Source organism: Cricetulus griseus, chromosome 7 (assembly GCF_003668045.3).
Source record: "Cricetulus griseus strain 17A/GY chromosome 7, alternate assembly CriGri-PICRH-1.0, whole genome shotgun sequence".
NCBI lineage: Eukaryota > Metazoa > Chordata > Mammalia > Rodentia > Cricetidae > Cricetulus > Cricetulus griseus.
In genome coordinates, this window is record NC_048600.1 from 54,219,221 (window position 1) to 54,226,992 (window position 7,772).

Consider the following 7,772-nt stretch of genomic DNA (forward strand, 5'->3'; position numbering starts at 1 on the left):
AAGACACACCATGATCCCTCTGTTAGTAGCCTCACAAGAAATCCAACATACTGCAGAGAGCCTATATCAGTGTCATGCAAGCTTACTAGATGGCAGTTCTGTCTCTTTGAGCAACTATGTGCTGACATTTGTTGATTCTGTGGGTTTTCTTGTGGTACCCTTGGCACATCTGACTCCCACTCACATAAAATTTGACCTATACTTTGCCCTGCCCACATGATATGCTGGGATAAATCTGGTGCAGAAATTCTGGGAGTGACCAGCCAATGAATGGTCCAGATTGAGACCCATGCCATGACAGTGAGCTCACCATTAACAATACCTAGAAGTTCAGGGCACAGACACTGGACAGCCTAGAGAAATAAGATAGAACCAAACAAAATTGGCAAAAAAAAATGAAATGATACCTAATGATTTTCTCCTATATTCATAGACAGTTGCCTAGCCCAATTGTTATAAGAGAGGCTTAAACACATCACCTTATGGAAACAAATGCATAGATACACAGCCAAACATTAGGCAGAACATGGGGAATCATGAGGAAGAGTAGGAGGCAAATTTGTAGATTATTTTCAAATTGAGTAGTCTACACTGAGTGTAAGATTCAAATTTTCATTGAATATCTTTGCATTGATTTCATTTTATCTTATTTCTCAAGCCCTACAGAATATATGGTATATTAGAAGGGTTACTGTCTATTTAATGACCAATAAATGGCAGCTACTTGGGAAATCACATATCATGGCCTGGTATGAATAATGTAACCATTTGAGTAAAATGTCTTCTCCCCATTCTCATGGCTAGTAAAACTTCCTGATTAAGAACTGGCTACATCATTCTTAGGATATATGTACTTACTCGGTACTGATTAGTGTAGTGATTTCTGTAGTGAGATTTGAAATTTTCATAGCATGGAAACATATGCCTTCATATATATATATATATATATATATATATATATATATATATATATATATATATAATATATATATCCTATATTTGGGAAAACTCTGTTCTAATAGAAAAAGAATCTTTCCTCAAAATATCACTACATAATGCTATCACGCTGTCTGTAAAGAATGACCATTGCCTTTGAAAGATGAGGTTACTCCGTTACCAACTTAGAAAATGAAACCAGCTGAACACCAGTGGTTAATGAGAGGAATTGTGTTAGCGCTTAGTAGTTCCTGGTTTGCCAATTATTGCTAAGTTCTTTGACAAGTACAGCAAATGATTCTGAGAATAGAAATGGAAGGAAAATTCTGCTGTCTGTCCTTGTCTTGAAATCACCCTTGACTTAATGTAACAGGAATCTTACAATCTGGACTCTAAAATTACTCTGCTTAAAAGAAATTTCTTAGTATTTGAAAACATGGCTAGAGTTATACTTGGTGTCCAACCTATTATTTAGAGTAGGACCACACGATTTCCTTCTTGTTCAAGCCATTGGTGACATGGTCACTTAATTAAAAGTAGTTAAAAAGTAGAGCTTCTATACAGGAGGGAGGGTCTTGGGCCTGCCTCTACTTGATATGCCAGACTTTGTTGCCTCCCCAAGGGATTCCTTACCCTTATTGAGGAGTAGATGGGTGGGGGCATTGAGTTTGGTTAAGGTGGGTTAGCAGTGGGAGGAGAGAAGGGCTTACTCTAATTAGTATCTAAAATGAAAACAAGCACTTAAATAAAGAAATTAAAAAGTAGAGATCTTGAGCTTATAGTTAATGTTGAAAGGAAAAATATAAATAAACCCCTCATCTTGATAATTAAAAGCAGAGAAGATGGCCTTTGAAGGAAATAACTGGAGTCCTGAAGCTCAAACTGACATTAAGTGAAGATTTTGACAAAGGTTACTCAATCAAGGAATTAACTAGAATGAAACAGACTGGAATTCTAGTGGGTCTTTAGGATAAACTAGTTTAAAGTAAGTAAAGATAAGTAGAAGACACAAATCTATAGGAACCTGTATAAATCAAACTTTATCTGTAGGTCTGTGTCAGCAGGAAGGGCATCTACTACTAGCAAGAACTCCCAGGTCTTGAATTTATCCTTGATTAAGAGATGTAAGAGTCCTAGTAATGGCAGAATGAAGGTTTCTGTGTGAACTTGGAGACTTTTCCACAATGATATTAAAATTATATGAATGCACATTAATATTTGCTCTATTTTTAAGTGATTATCACTTTTAAGAAAGTATATTTATCTTTTTTCTATTATGGCACCACAGTACCTTCAATTCTTTGGAAACTATTTTATTAGGATCACTAAGCCATGAGATGTGACAGTTATCAGTAAATTATCAAATGTCCTTCAAAAGTGTATAGGCTATTTTCTTGTTTGCCAGACAATGGAGGTTCTGGAAAGATTCTGATGATTTAGGAAGTGGGGCCCATTGTAAGCAAATTCTCTTGTCAACTGTCATGAGGTACACCACATTCCTGCAACAACTATTCTCAGGTGACCAACTCACCACATTCCCAAAGGCAAAGAGGCCAAGAGATCACAGACTGAAATCTTGAAAACTAAGCCATTAAGTCTTTTGGCTTTATAAGTAGTTTATTACTGGTCCTTGTCACAGTAATAGAAAGTTTATTAACAGAGAGAATAAATGTTACGTCCATGTCTTTGGATTGTTGAGAATTTACATGGTGTCACATTGGTCTTTGTTTGGCTATACCACTATGATGCAACAGATCAGGCAAAGTAGATATTTTTAAGAAATATTAACTCTATAGGTACACACACACAAGATATATATATATATATATATATATATATATATATATATGTTAAACTTAAGTTAATCAATGAGCTACCTCAAAAGATTCATTAGAAGACATAAATAACTCAGCTGGACATTATTCCTCTCATACTTATATTTCCTAAGTCTAAAAATGGATGAAAATATTGGTATCAGTGATAAAGATACTAGGCCAATAAACTAGATTTCAGTCATCCTTGAATACTTATCTCTGGATCTCAAGCTTTGAAAGAAAATATCATGTCTTTTCTTTATAATGCTTTACTGATTTGAAATATGACTTCTAGTTTACATTAATAAGTGGGTACAGAACAGTGTACACATGTACTTATAACACAAACATCCAGATCTACACATAGGTCAATGCCTGTTGTTGTGAATGAGTCTGAGTAAATGTATAAATTTGCTACAATGTTTGAACTATATTTGATTTAGTAGTTTTTCAGAAGCCCAAGATTTTGAAATTTCATGAACTTATTTGGCTGTTGCAGCAAGTTTACGTCCTAGAAAAGTGACAGGCTTGATTAGTAAGTGTGCCCTTTATCTATAAGGTTCTTATTTGTCTACTATTTCACAGTAAGCAATTCTGATGAATGGTGCAATTAACCTTTCCATTATTAAAACAATTAATTGCAAAAATTAAGGACATGACAGGGACAAAATCTTAATGCATAAGTTATTAGGTTCAGAAATTGTAATTATTAATCTATTACAATAATTGTGGCATAAACAATGAAGGAGTTATATGCTAAAATTTGTCATAAATGTTTTGTTCTTCACTTCAATTATGTATAAAAGATTGAATATTTTACATTAGGCTGAAGGTCTAGATGAACACTGGTGTTGGTTAAAATCTGTCTGTATATACGAACACTAGTGTCAGTGTATAAGATACGAGAATTTGAAAATTAGTGTGAGTTAACTAATACATAATGTTATACTGTTGGGAGCCAAATCTCAGGGCTTGGCATGAGATCCTAGGCCATGCTTGGCAGACCACATAGTTATCCTTTACATAGCAGTTCCTTAGAACCTCAGATCAAGAAAAGAAACAACTTAACCCAGTCCTCCACCCGCAGGCACAGTCACGTAGGTAATCCCTTCCTGGACCTCTTACTCCTGAACTCTTTACCTTGCCAAACATCCTCTTTGTGGCTTCCTAATATCCTGCGTATACTAACACCTGGTGCACAAACAACCCATTCTGTCCCTCCCCATATCCTGACTATATAAGCTAGCCTGAGAAAAGTAAAGTTTGCCACTTGATCAGAATCCTGTCTTGTGATTGTTATCTCTGCATCTCTTGTCCCCATTCCCTGTCCCTGACTCTCTTGCCCTAGGTTGATGTCCTGCAGTTCGGGACATTATACAAATTAAAAATTTCAGAAAGATGGAGAAACAATTGATCGCATGTTGAAGTTGAACACAAATAAGGTTTTCCCCCCTTTAAATCTACAGTGAAGAGAATATGGGTTTGGCAGACGTCAATACATCTGATTTCATGTCAGAATACTTAAATAAGGTATATAATTTTGCTTTCTGAGACACATAACACTTATTTCCTTAAACATCAATTTGTAGAGAGTGAAGAATAATGGTTCAGATTAGATCGTTTCATCAGTTTTGTGATAAACAGAATAAATGATGAGAGACAATTTAATAACCAATAATTGCATGAAATAGAGGCCCATTCATTGTGGTAAGAGACATACATTCTGCACTGTTATGTAACATTTCCCACTCTTAATTGAAATAGATAGACTCAAATACTTAAGCTCAGAAGTGGCAAGACAATGACACTCTTCCCAAGGTCATATAAGCAGAAAACAACCGCTATAAAATGAATCTTCAGTAGAGCTGCCTGGCAGATGGACAGAAAGTCTTGGGGCTAAGCTTTCCTCAGTTATATCATTGTATATGAATCTTTCAGTTTTGCAGTTGTCCTTTATTACCCCATGTTCCAATAAGCAAACTAAATACTAATGGCTTTGCCAAACTGCACTGGATCATTTTGGTCTGTCAATGATGCCTTATCTAGGCTGAATGAGCATTTGCTAATTTTTTCCCAGAGAAAACATTCAATATTGTTTGAAGGATTAGTTACCTGTAACTCTCAGCATTTGGAATGTGGACTAAATAGAAACTAAATGTGATTTCAGTCCATTATAATTAATATGAATTTTAATAATCATATACTTATAAGCTCTAAAGTAGTAGTTACTAGTTGGAGTTGCAGGAATTTTTGTTCAGAATGAATCACTGACTAGACTATTATGATTCCCCCCAAATAATAATATTTGTGATCATTCTACATGGACCTACAGGGTGGATCAAGGCTAGTGGCACTCCTAAGGCACATAACACCAATGTTATGGAATAATTCTCCCGTACACTGTGAATATGTATTCCCCTCATTGTTAAATAAAGAAGCTGCTTTGGCCAATAGCAAGGCAGAATAAAGCTAGGTAGGAAAGTCAAACTGAATACAGGGAGAAAGAAGGGAGGAGTCAAGGGAGATGCTACCAGCCACTGGAGGAACAAGATTTATTAGAGCACAGGAAACATAGATTTATAGAAATGGGTTAATTTAAAAGTAAGATCTAGTTAGCAATAAGCCTGAGCTCTTTGCCCAAGGATTTTGCAATTAATTTTAAGTCTCTGATAATTTAAAAGCAGTTTGTGAGACAGGGTAGGACAGAGAAAACTCCATTTACAAATCACCTTATATATTTCCATTTTTTCATTACCTCTGTATTATGGGTGTTTGTGTGTGTAAGTGGTAACATAGTTCAGTGTATAAGTTCAAGGTATGGTATTTATCTTTCATATTTTGGGGACAGAGTTTATTGTTTTGCTGTTACTTATATGGGGTTACCTGAACTTAAAAATACTCAGGGGTCTCATGTCTTTCCCTCAATCTCTTAGAGGTCCAGGATAAAATATATACCGTCATACTTTTACATGGGTTCTGGGAATTAAATTAAGGTTGAAAATAAAGTGATTTGACCCAATGACCACTTCACTCATATATTATGAAGATTGTAGATGACACTAATTTCCTTATGATGTTTTTCTACATCAAGTTATTTTCAGGTTTGAGTGACTTAATAATAGTCACATTAACCCATCTTATATCTGTATGGGGTTGCTTTATACTTGAACCGCAATTAGGAAAAAATAAATCTTTTCTGTAGTATTATTCAAATATTCTACAAGCCAGCTGTGCCAAAATCTGGTATCCTTCAAAATAATGCAACAATTTTGAAGAAATAGTGTTTTATGGATTGTTTCCTCAAAGGAAAATGGGATGAGAGTGCTAGGAAAATATGGTAGGAAGCATATTAGCCTACAAAAAGGCTACTTTAGTAAGTAAAAGAGCTAAGGCATTTCTAGAATACCTTGGGGGATGAACTAGTCAGTAGGCTAAGTTTTATTTTCATAGGTTTTCTAACACAACTTTTGTTATATATGGAACTTTCTGGATATAATTGATTAATTAAAATAACTGATAACTGACCTCTATGTTTTGTGCTAACTGCATAATGCATTTGGCTTATACACAGTATTGAAAAACATTTCTTTTTAGAGTTTATTTTCAAGTTCTTCTTCTTTGCATTGATATAAATTGTAAAACATATAAGACAATGCATCAAGGAAATCAAGAATACCCAAGTTAATAAAAAATAATATACAGTAGCACTAAGGGTTGCTCATGAAAATTGCAATATGTCCTTTCATACAGAAATTATTAGTTATGTATGATAAAAGAAATCTATAATCAATGCTCTAATTTGACTGAAATTATGGTTAAGAGATAGGATAAACAATTAGGACATATGCTTCCTATGTCTTCTTATTTAATGATGTGGCTCAAACATAGAAAAACATTGATCTACAATCTGACTTACTATAAAATGCATGCTGGGAAAGACTAAAACTATTTACTAGGTAATGTTCACTATGTGATGCTTTATCCTTGAGTGATTTCAAGAATAAATGAATCACATTATTTTCTCATAAAATGAAAGAGGAAATGAAAATCAAGTATCTATACCTGTTTAAATACTTACAAGTTTTACTTCTTCCATAAAGTTCAAACTTAATTTAGGTTAAGGTTTTATATTTGTCATTGTGTGGATTTAGAAATAACATAATATCTACACACATAATTAAAACTATCTCCTCTTAAGAAACAATCCCTACATGTTTCCTTTTCTGCAGTGATTTTATCAAAAAAATAATTCATCTGTTTAAAGTTATAATCTAGGACCCTCCCTGGAAGGACTAATCACCAGGAGTCTGGCCTCACCTCAGTCTTGCCCACCCCATATGCCCTCTGCCCTCTGCTTGAGGTGCACTCTGCTGAGGCCCAGATACTGCCATCCCCCTACTGGAGCTTCCTGGTCCTGCTTCCTGTGTAGTAGACTCACTCCATCAGGATAGAACATGGACAATTTCCTGGATATATATCATTTACCAAATTAAATCAAGAACAGATAAGCAACTTAAATAGATCTATAACTCTTAATGAAATAGAAGCATTCATCAAAATCATCCAACAACAACAACAACAACAAAAGAACAGGGCCAGAATTTTTCATAGAAGAATTATACCAGTAATTCAGATTAGAGCTATTATCAGAACTCCTCAAACTGTTCCAAATAATCAAAGCAGAAGGGACATTGCCAAACTCTTTCTACAAGGCTACAATTACCTTGGTACCTGAGCCACAAAAAGACACAAATAAAAAGAGAACTATAGACCAATTTCCCTCATAAACATTGATGCAAACATACTGGCAAAGCAAATCCAAGAACACATCAAAAATAGCTTCCACCATGAAAATCTATCAATGTAATCGACCATGTAAACAAACTGAAAAAGAAAAAGCACATTAGCCTCTCACTAGATGCAGAAAAGCCTTTGATAAAATCCAACACCCCTTCAAGATAAAGGTCTTGAAGAGATCAGGAACAACAGGAACATACCTAAACATAATAAAAGCAATATGCA